This window comes from Notechis scutatus, chromosome 4, assembly GCF_049901735.1.
Source record: "Notechis scutatus isolate UNSWTSFEM ecotype Mainland chromosome 4, rNotScu1.2, whole genome shotgun sequence".
Taxonomy (NCBI): Eukaryota; Metazoa; Chordata; class Lepidosauria; order Squamata; family Elapidae; genus Notechis; species Notechis scutatus.
Window position 1 is genome coordinate 137,221,147 of NC_142012.1, and position 12,574 is coordinate 137,233,720.

Here is a 12,574-nt window from a genome sequence, read left to right on the forward strand (position 1 = left end):
AGCCAAATTAGACCAGAGAAACTTCAAAGAAAGTTATCCAGAAAAATTCATAGGATTTGCCACCAATCACAAACTGCTTTCATCTTATAACAGAAAATAAGAGGAAGAGGTTCACCGGAGGTACAAGACACACTACATACCTACTTTCAGTTCATCTATTTTCCTACGAAACTCTTTTGCTGATGTGCTCATTAGTGCAAATGCTGGTTCAGTATTAGAACAGTATGATGCTTAGTTTCTTTCTGGATATTATTTACCACAATAATATTAATGCAACAATAAGAGCATATAGACTAAGCTGCCATCTTTCTATGCCCAACAAATGATAGTACTGCAAGATGATAAGGAAATCTAAAGAATAAGAAAAACATTGAAAGTTTTTTTAATAATAATATTGAAGGTTTATATGATTGCCTTGAAATAATATTTTCCCAATATCCTGCTTTTGAAAGCTGTTGAATCTCTTACTAATTTTGCCAGGTACCCTCTAAACTATTTGTTGAGTGTAAATTTCTTTTAAATTGGATAAATATGTAATATTCCTTGTCCTAAGATGTATTACAAATGAATTTTTTTTTACTTATCAAAATATATCATGGAATGCAACAAGAATGTGCTTTTTATCTCATCTTATATCTAATCTTGCTGTTACCTTGTATCTGGATCTAGTTAATTCAGTAGCACAGAAATCATCAAAAAAAATTACACCCGAAAACACAAAGCTTTACAAAAGAAATGAAAGCCAAAAGTGAAACTAATATGTCTTTTAAATATGCTTTTCACGTTTTAGAATTATATTTTAGAATCAGTTTTATTCGAGAAAGCAAATAATGGTACTATTTTCAACAGCTCATGATGATTGTTGCTTTGCACACAGTATTGCAGTTTACAAAATTCTCTTTTTGTTTTGAAAACAATAATGTGTATGTTAAAATATATTTCTCCATCTTTACAGTTTTTGCTGTACAGAAAAGCAAAATATTCCCTCTACTGAAAATATCTACTATGCCAACAAACAAAAAGAATGATAAAAAAGTAAAAACAATATCTAAATGTGCAGTTTTATCAGGGTAAATTTCATAAATTAGTCCAGTTCTCAGCAATAATAAATGGAAAGTTGTAAATAGGGGTGCAAAAAATATATATCAAAACTACAAGCTCTTTTACCCACCCTTATTCTTCATTTTCAACTAAAAATAAACAAACAAATGAATAAATAAATAACATTCATTCACATTTATTCATCCCTTAAAATTACTCTTTGCCTTCCTTTTCTGTTGCTGCTTCACGCTCATAGATAATGTCTTCACCCTTATTGCTTGCAATGAAGTATCTTCTGGTGTGAAAAGATGTGTACCTAAGCAATCCATATGCTAGAAAATTGGTGAGGAGGTGAACCCTTTATATACTTTTTGCCAATTACTCAGAGCATCCTTTAAGGATACAGAGAAATCTGTCTAACAGTTTCACATAGAGGAAGCTTAGTTATTTTAAACATGCAGTTGGTATTTTACAATTTTACAATGCAGTTCTCCAACAATAAAATACATTAGAAAGAAATCTGTCAGGTGCAGGAAACCAGCATCCAGGATAGAATTCAAAAACACTGCAAGTTTATTCTATGCAACCTGTACACAATAATCTGATCTCCTATGGTCAAGGCAACCTGATGCCATATAAGACTCAACAGACTTTAGGCGAAGGGGCTGGACTTACCGATTTATCGGCGTATAACACGCACAGGCGTATAACACGCATCTTCATTTTAAGAGGGAAATTTCAGGAAAAAAATTAAATTTCTAAATAAAAACTTTGAAGCAAAATAAGGGTAGCTCAGAACTTTTTTTTATTAATATTATTACCACTTATAAGGTAAATCAGTGGTCCCCAACCTTTTTGTACCAGGGACCGGTTTCAAGCAGAAAATTTTGCAAGGACCGGGGGAAGAGAAGAGAAGGAGGCTTCGCTCTCTCGCTGCTTCACCATCCAAGGAAGAAACTGCTTCAAAGAAGCGGGCGCTTTTCCTGTCGCCGCAGCTATTCCGAAGCTCGTTTCACCCCCACTCCCACCCGGCAGCGCTTCAATCCACAGTGTCCCATTCTGCCTGCCTGCCTGCCTGCCTTAGTTTCTGGTTGTTTGGGAGCAGCTTCGGCTGAGAATAATAACTATTCGCTCTTTTACTCAGCCGAAGCTGTTCCGATTCAACCATTAACGAAAGGCAGGCAGGCAGGCAGGAACGGAGCACTGCGGGCGGGCGGAAGGGCTTGACGGGGTGGGGTGGGGAGAACGGGCGCTCAGAAGCCGCGGCGACAGGAAAAGCCTCCCTTCGCTTTCTTTGAAGCAGTTTCTTCCTGTGTGCCAGGTGGAGGAGCGAGAGAGCGACTGAGAGCTGACCCAGAGAGAAGGACAGGCTTCAAGTTGCTTCCTCCTTCCCCTTCTTTCATTTGTGTCCTTGATCCCCGATCCCAGCAGCATTCACCGAAGGCTTCTAACACATCGGGCGTATAACACGCATACATCATTTGCCCCTATTTTCAGGGGGAAAAAGTGCTGTGTTATACGCCGATAAAATACTTAGGTCTGGACACAAGGCAAAACTCCAACTAAAATTTTATACATTTAGATGATTATGTAATAAAATATATTCTTAAGTTTGATGAGTGAATTTTTTTTAAAAAAAATCAGGTGTGATATTTTTGAAAAAATATATAATTTAGCAGAATAATTATATATGTCCCTGATTTCATATAGCAAGATTCTTCTTTTTTCAAAAAGTTATCATTTCACAACCACACATATTGAGGTGGAGATTCCCAAATGTTTCTAGGTGTGAACCTAACTATTTTAATTATAATGATTCACTTTCCCAAATAAAATTGTCAGCACTGTAAGTAATATTCTCAATACTGGTGCTTACTGTAGTGAACATCTTCATTTTAAATAATGGAGGCAACATATTTCTACATAAGTATAATTTTTATAAACTATACTTAGTATAATTAAAAGAGTGTTTTGGACATCTTTAAGGAATGCATTTAGTTAAAGGCTCAACTACTTTTAAGGAGGAGGATGCAGCAAGTAACTTTAAATAAATTAAGGTGTGACTAAAACCACAGCACAGTACCAAATTGAGTGATCTACAAAAGGCACTGTTAATTTATATAAATATGGTATCTTTTGACATTATCACTAACAATATTTCTTCTTTCATTCTCTCCTTCTCTGATAGCTTGCCATTAGTTAAATTACCAGATCAACTTTTCATGTTCGTGAAACTTCATTTCAAAGTCTGAATGAGTATCTGTTTTTATTAGAGGGCTGAAAAATATGTATTTCTCCAAAGAACAGAATATTCCAATAATTTATGAGTGGATTCAATTTCCCAACCAAATCATCAATCAAAAGTGGTCCAGCTCTCATAAGCTTTTTCTATCTCAGCCAGTTTCAAAAGCTTTCTTAGCTGTTCTGAGATGAATGGTTCCTTAGGGGATTTCTCATGCCTTGTGAAGCCAATCTCTGCATCAAGAATTATATTTTCAATAAGTGATCTATCCTTCAGTTGAACTGTGTTTGCTGTAATTTTATAGAACAATGAATATATTATTTATAATCCATCACTTATTAAAGTTCTATCCAGTAATTCTCAACTGACTTACATAGTCACTTAGGTATAAAAAAGCCCCTTTATTCATCTGTTCTAATAAATAGTGCTATTTTAAGTTCAGGTTGGGAATGTCATTTAAAAAGGGATGTAAACAAACTGAAAAAGAGTTAGAGAAGACAAGTGAGATCAATCTCTATGAAGAAATATTGAGAGCAATACTGCATTGGAAGTACACCTATATTGTATGAAGAATGTCTCAGATTAACAGCTAGTAGCTCCAATAGTATGGGAGGGTTGAGCTGAAATACATCACAGTTGCTACCAGTTCTTATTCATATTTTTTGAGTGAGAGACACTGATTCAGCAGAAGGTAGAATCATTGAATCATAGGGCTGGAAGGGACCTTGGAGATCTTCTAATCCAACTCCCTGCCCAGAGTATAGTATATTTAAATTCAATAAAATCTTATATCATCCCAAACAAATGGATGCTCAATCTTTTCTAGAAAATTTCCAGCAATGGATTCCACCCACCCCCAATTATAGAAGGCAAACTCTTCCATTGATTAAATGCTGTAACTATTAGGAAATTTCTCCTTAGTTTCCAGATAGGATCTCTTTATAACGAGCTTCCACCTGTTGCTTTATTATCTCGCTCTATGTGCTTTGGACAATGTCAACCATATTTTCCCTGTGATTGCCTCTCAAGTACTGGAAGACAACTATCATGTCACCCACTAATCCTTTTCTTTGTTAGACTAGATATACCTTGTTAGACTAGATATACCTGTACAGTTTAGTTTCCAGGCATCTTATCATCTTTGTTGCTCTTTTCTGCACTATACTATATTCACAGCTTTTTCTTGATCCAATAATTTAGTCATTTTATCAAAGAAAGCAATAAGGTTTGTTTGACACAATCTGTTTTCAACAAACCCATGCTGGCTTCTATTAATCACCGTGGTCATTTCTAGGTTCTCACAAATCCAATGCTTGATTACCTTTTCTAGCATTATCTTTCCTAGGATAAATTAGTTTTCTATATTCCTGTGAAAAGCACATTGGACATATCACTGCAATGACATACATGTGATGACCCAGAGCATGGCACAAAGGCAACACAGTCAAATAATCAGTAGGAGTCCCTTTATTAGCTCCAACTTTGCCCCCAATGTCCTGGTTACCTTCTGGCTTGGAGAAAAACTCTCCCAGGAACAGCCTTTGGCTGCAGAGAATCAAGTCCAAAACGTGGTCAGCAAAAACTGTAACTATAAGTCCAATTAAGGCAAAATGAGGTAATTATTCCTGCAGGGCAGGAGCAAGAATTCCAGATGTGAAGGCACGGCAATAACTCAACATGGTTGGGTAGATGGCAGGAACACAGATAAGCAAAGTCAACAGAAGATAAATTCACGTTTGCTCCCAGCAGCTGCTACACTCAGCATGCATTTCTTTTAAACTCTTTTTTCAGCTGTGGCTAATAAAGACAATCAGGGCCCTTTCTTCCCCCATAAACCACACAACCCACGTTGCTCTCTTTCTGTTCCTCCCTGCGTGCCCTAGGATGAAGAGGCGGTGGGCCTGGGTCTTCCTCTGAACTCCCTCTCCCTTGTTCTACTTCTCCCCTGCATTGCCCAGCCAGACTTTGCCCTTCCCCAGTTTCCTCCACAGCCAATGGAGCCACACTCCCACTCCCTGTCAGCTGTTCATCTTCCTTGGATTCAGACTCCGACAGGGGCATGACAATACATCTGAGTTTCCAAATCCAACTACCTGTAGATGGGACCAAAGTGTCTCCTCCCCCCACCCCTCTCCTACCATCTAATGATCCACTGAAATGTTGTAGTCCTCCACTATACAGAAGAAAGTAAATAGCTATATTATGCTATCACTGAAGTCAATAATATATGCTAAGGCCTTTGGATACATATATATTCATTTTGATTCAATAGAAGCAGAAACTTTTAAAACAATTTTATAAAATTAATTTGAAAAATTCAATACTTTCTAAAATTGCTCTTTGGGAGCACTAATACTGAAGCTAAACCTGATATAGCTTGGAAATATAATGCTATTGGAGAAGACCCTAATGCTTGGGAAAATGGAAGGCAGTAAAAAAAGAGGCTGAAAGAAGACAAGATGTCGAAATAAGTTTAAAAGACAAGTTTATAAACACTCAAGAGGACACTGATGGATGGTATTGGTGCAATGGTGTTTATTGGGTAATTAGTGACCAAAGAACAATAGTTTGGTACTCTAACCAGTTATCTACAATAGAAAAAGAGGTTGTGGTTGTCATCTGTTTCTCAACCAAAAATGCAGCCTGGGGTATTGGAGCTATCTGGAACTTATCTTTCTTAATCTAGATGGTTGTGAATTCTTACTTGAAGTCTTCAAATAACAAGATACAGATTTTATCTTTATATGAGATATAATTTATTTAGTTAATTAATTCTAAATAAAATTCTTAAATAAGTCAGATTATTTATTTAAACTTAGAAACACAGCCAAAACTTTTATACAATATATCTAAATTGTGGCTTGGACAGTGATGATGATATTGCTGAAGTTGAAGAAGTAGATTTTTTAGAGAAATTCCTTTCAGTTTTAATATTGTGTGTTATTAAAAAATTATAATATATTACTGTCATGAGAAATATGATTGGTGTTGGTATGGGTTTTCTGCTATATTTCTGCCAATCTCCTTTTCTTGCCAGGTTCTACTTCCAATAAGTATACATGAATTTTATTTTTAATAAATGACCACTAAATAGTTGTATAAACAGAATGAACTAGCAGCATCTAAGGATTATAATGAATATCTGTTACTGGATGAGTAATAAATTATTTATACTGGCTGGCTTTAGGTCGGCACCATCACCACTGGTGGGTAGTGATCAGCAATTTCTCTTGGTGAATAAGCCACACTGTAGTTCTTCCAAAATTTACAGCCTTGAAGCTTCTCCCATGATTATACATCCAGACATCTGGTTTTAGAAATATGACTATAAATACAAGGGTAATCACCATGCTTGCTCACTGACCTAGATCACTTTTACAAGACTTTCTCTGATATTAGAGCAGAGTGGCATTTATTTCTATGAAACTGGGAAACAGGCATGATTCTAAATTTAGGCTGCAACCCTATGCCAAATCATTGGGACTCTTTCCAGCTCCATATTAGTTGCTGCCAAATAGTTATGCTATGGCTTTAACTCCATGAATCAAAATGTCGGTGCAGAGGAAAAATTGAAATAATGAGGGCAACTGTACAACAAAGTTCTGAAACTTTTTTTAATCGCTCAAAACTTTCTCAAAGAAGCCATTTAATTCTGCAGCCTTCAGCCTACTAGGATATTTTTGAAGTGCTGAGCAGAAATTATTTTAATTAGATTTATCAAAATGGCATGGATCTCAGTTTGTGGCTCAACTGTAATTCTAAAAAACACAAAAATTGATAACGGCAAAATCATTACTATTAACTTGAAAATGGCTAGATTATGGCTTTTATTTATTAAATTTACATCCCAATTAAATATGTCCTGTGTGGAGCAATAAACCATCTATTTTCATTAATGTATATATGAATTTAGGCATAAAATGGATATTTGCCAACTGCGTAATACAACGACAGAAAAAAGTTCTAAAGTTCTGTTTAATTTTTGATAAAGTCTGTAAACATTTTGTTCCCCAAGTCTGTCTACCTAAATAGATTTTGAAGTAATATTATCATACTTTGGTGTCATTTATCAAGCTAATTTTATAGCTGCAAACTTTTTCAAACTTTTCTTGTTTCATTGGGTTTTAAGTTTGTTTCTTGGCAGTGGGGATATCTGAAGAAAGGAGAGGAGGCAATGGTGGATGGAATCCTTAAGTTTATTTGATTTGCTAGAGCACAAGGTTTATCAACTGGAGCCAGAAAGAAAATATACAAAGGAGAGTGTAAGGAAGAGACTGTTGAACATATGATGTTGAACAACTGACAGAGAATGAAAGATACTTCAGGTTGTATATGTTAAAAGGCAAGAGTAGCAGGGAGATAGTAAGTTATGTCATATGGTCTTCTTGTACCCAATAAGTTAAGCTGCTGCCTTTAGATACATGGGAAGACACTAACCCATAGCCAGCAGTGACACACAACCTGTTTTTTCTGCTTCTCTAGTTGTTTATACAAGGATGAAAAGTAGGAGCCATGAACAAAGCATGAAGCTTTGGATCAACCCTGACAGATAGAAATTATATACAGATCCAAATTATATCCCTGTTGTTTTCTTTTCAGACTTTTATTTTCATAGCCTAAATGAAGGGGGAAAGCACATTTTTATTGGAGAATTAATGGAATTTGCTTCTTTACTGAAAATCACTGAATGATGTATCAGTAGATCCGAATATTCATTATTCTCGCCCTTGGGACAAAATAGGGTTCTATAACCTGTTCTCCACAATTTTTCAAATACAACCCTCTTTTTGTATGCATGGTTGTTATTTAAAATATCTTTTAACAGATTCAGAGAATGATCAGGATAAGTCTAGGGGTGGTGATACAGTTTTCATGTTCTCTCTACTTCTTTAATCCTGAAATTCCAAAACTGGGCATTGCTGCATTTGTCTAAAGGTGAGGAAAAGAAGATTTTTCTGCCATCGCTTGCAAATGTACATAGAAAGAGAAGGTTAGAATGTTGAAAAAGAATTAAGGAGATGCAATGAGATTTAAATACTTTGGAGTTGCAGCTTTTAAAATATATAATAATACAAATAGAGCCAGTTCCTTTCTTATTCATTTTTTATTGCTGCTATCTGCCCTAATCAAGATAGTTGTAATTTCCCCCAATTTGTCAGGTCCTTCTTTATCTGTTGAAGTAATTTCTTAAAATTGTCCTCCTTTATAGAGGAACATCTCCCTGATAGCCAAATTCCCAAATATTTAGGTTTTTTTTACCATCTGCAATCCCGTTTTTTCTTCTAAATCTTTTTTCTGTCTTTCTGTCAAAATTTTAGCTAACATTTTGGTTTCTTCCTTATTAATTTTTAATCCTGCTACTGCCCCATATTCCTCCAATTCTTGTAACAAATTTATACCTGTCTCCATTGGTTCTTCAATAAAAAACACCAGGCCATCCGCAAATGCCTGTACCTTATATTCTTCTCCTTTAATCTTCTTCAATCCACCTATTTCCGTGTTTTGTCTGATCTGAGTTAATAGCACTTCCAGAGTCAAAATGAAAAGTAGAGGCAACATTGGACATCCCTGCCATACACCCTTCATTATTTTAAAACTTTCCGTAGTTTCTCCATTTATAATCACCTTGGCTTTTTGGTTTGAGTATACAGTGCTTATCATTTTTCTAAATTTGATTCCAAACCCCATATTCTCTACCTGTTGAATTAGGAGCCAGTTCCTTTCTTATAAGCACTCCAATCCTCTCAGAGGTTCTGCTTCTGATATTACCAGTGATGCTCAGGTTCTACATATCAAGTAACAAACTTTTTTTTTACAGAATGTAGAAATGAGTCAAAGATATTATTGTGTTTGAGTGGATGCTTTTCTGTCATATGGGTAATTGCCAGACAGAAGAAAATAGAAGTGACAGCCAAACAGCAGTTTGAGTTATGCTGAAGTGATTTCACACATGGTGTAAAAAGACAAAAGCACCAGCAGTTTGATTACACAGTTTGCTTTATTTTTAAGTACAAAGACCAAATTTATCACAGGTTATTTGGTGACCGAGTTTGCTGACATTTCAAAGTCTAACATGTCTGCTTTTGTGTCTGAAACTTGGCAGACAAGGACAATCTCTCTCCTACTTTTCTCCTTAAGTACTGTGAACTGATCAGGATTTCAGCAATATTTGCACAAAAAGAGGTTGGTGAGATTAATTTCAAGAAAGGGTAATTAGTCTAAATTTAGAAACACAAACCAAAGTTAATAATACCTTTGAAATACAATCTACATTATCCTCATGAGAAAACAAGGAGAACTATAAAATAGATTGGTACTTATTACTTTCTAAAATAATTTATTATTACTGAAATTGAAACTGAAATAATATATGCTGATGTTTTTTAGGGAATTATTTTAAAAAGTGTTTTCTTAGGCCACAAGTATTTCCTTGTGCTATTGCATGTTCCTCACCATATTGATAGACAAATACATATCTGTAAAGTGAATGCAAAGATTGGGTACTAAGTGAGGACAGGGAATGACTGTGATAGAAGTATATTGTAGCCAATAGGTAGAGATAAAAGATTCAAGAATAATCATAAATTGTGTTAACTGAATGCTTTATAACTCAGCTATGATGGTTGATTGTTATGAAACTGTTGACATGATATAAGAATGGTAAAAGTAGCTTTAAGCTAGCTACTTAAATGTTTGCTCCAGGGCAAACAGTAGAAATTTTATTAAACAGAAAATAAGGACATACCATGCTAAAAAAGAACCAGCACTTCTGCAAAGTCAGATTTCTCTAACCTTCTAGACTTTTAGGAGGGTATGAATAAGTATATAGACAAGAATGATTCAATGTTTTTTTAATATACTATAAAGAGAACGGTTACCAGAAAATTCTCATTTAAAATGAAGAAACAGAATGTGGATATAACAGATATAACAGATAATCAGAGTTGGAAGGGACCTTGTAGGTCATCAAGTCCAACCCCCCGCCCAAGCAAGAGACCCTACACCATTTCTGACAAATGGCAGTCCAATCTCTTCTTGAAAGTCTCAAGTGATGGTGCTCCCACAACTTCTGAGGGAAAGCTGTTCCATTGGGTGATTGTTCTCACTGTCAGAAAGTTTCTCCTTATTTCCGGGTTAAATCTCTCCTTGTTCAGTTTCCATCCATTATTCCTTGTCTGGCCTACAGGTGCTTTAGAAAATAGCTTGACCCCTTCCTCCCTGTGGCAGCCCCTCAAATATTGGAAGACCGCTATCATCTCCCCTGGTCCTTCTCTTCACTAGACTAGTCAGGCCCAGTTCCAGTAAACATTCTTCATATATTTTATTCTCCAGTCCCCTAATCATCCTGGTTGCTCTTTGTACTTTTTCTAGAATCTCAACATCTTTTTTATAGTGTGGTGACCAAAACTGATGCAGTACTCTAGGTGTGGTCTTACTAAGGCTTTATAGAGTGGTATTAGTACTTCCCTTAATCTTGATTGAATCCCTCTGTTAATACAATTTAGGATTTCATTAGCTTTTTTGGCTGCTGCTGCACACTGCTGGCTCATATTTAGCTGGTTGTCCACTAAGACTCCAAGATTCCTCTCACAGTTACTGCTATTGAGCCTGGTTTCACCCAGTCTATATGTGTACTTTTGGTTTTTCTTGCCTAAGTGTAGGACTTTACTTTTCTCTACATTGAATTTCATTTTGTTAGATATGGCCCAGTGTTCTAGTCTGTCAAGATCCATCTGGATCTTGAGCCTATCTTCTTGGGTGTTAGCTATTCCTGCCAGCTTAGTACCATCTGCAAATTTGGTAAATTCCCCTTCTATTCCCTCATCTAAGTCGTAATGAAGATATTGAAGAATAGTGGGCCTAAGACGGAACCTTGTGGCACCCCACTGCTTACTTCCCTCCATGTAGACTTAGACCCATTAAGGACTACTCATTGAGTACGGTTTGCCAGACAGTTGCGAGTCCATCTAGTGGTGGTGCTATCTATTCCACTTTTTTCTAGCTTACTAAGAAGTACGTTGTGGTCTACTTTATCGAATGCCTTGCTGAAATCTAAATATATTATGTCCACAGTATTTTGCTGGTCCACTAATTTAGTCACTGTGTTGAAAAATGAAATAAGATTGGTTTGGCATGATCTGTTCTTAACAGATAAAGCTGTGCACTATGAAAATAAGGATTTAATCTGGAGAGGAACTGATCTTGCATACCAAATGAATAGATTATCTAATCAAGAATTCTTATATTACAACAATCAATAGCTAATTAGTAACAAAATTATAGAAGAATTAACATTCATAAATTAACATTCATAAATAGAAGACTCAATTTTCCAAAGCAATTCCCTTAGACAATGTAATGTACTTGCTACATATTTTGATATACTTTTGTTGACTCATTTACTTGTAAATTGGCACTCCAAGTCTCAGTAGTCTGCTTAAAAATGTAATTGTGCTGTGCATTTAAGTTGATTACTATAGTTCTAAATTGTTTGAAGAAAAAATATGTTAATTTAATAATTTCTGATTCAGGTTTTGTTATTGTAAATCTCTTCAGTGTCAACTCTTTGAAAAGCTATTTCATATATAAACATGTTGCCTATTTATCATGATCCAATATTTGTCAAGCTTCAAAAACAAATTGCTTCTTTTTATAAGATTAGAAACAGACAATAACAGATTCCTTTATTCTTTGATCTTGCACTGCCAATCTAGTCAAGAAAGACTAAGCTGTTCTCAGAAGATTTTAAAAAGACTTTCTAGGATATTTCCTAAATTGCTCCTAAAATCATAGAAGCAGAATGGTTCCCATAAATTATTATTGTGCCATCCAGCAAAAGACAAAATGATTTTGGATGATGTTTCCACCACCACCTCCTTCCTCTGTTCTGCAATTCTAATTTGTTTTATATGTAATTCTTGAAATATACAAATCTTTAACCTAGTTAAATTTTTAAAAAGTATTTTAGTTATAGTAGAGACAAAAATGCATTGGTAAGCATTACAGTGTGTGTGTGTGTGTGTGTGTGTGTGTGTGTGTCTGATATGGGGAAACAGTCCTTATGTTTATATACACAATGAAAGACACAAAGCACACATGTTATGTGAAAGGTAAGATAAGCAGAAACAAGTGAAAACAGAGAGGCTGGGAAGGCAAAGGTGTTAGGAAGACTGAACCAATTATCAATTAGGAAGTAAATTCTTGAATCATGTTACCAATCAGCACATCCTACCAATTTATAGAAGAATGCACCAATTAGTGGTAGTGTCTTTCCAAAGGCTAGATTCTCCA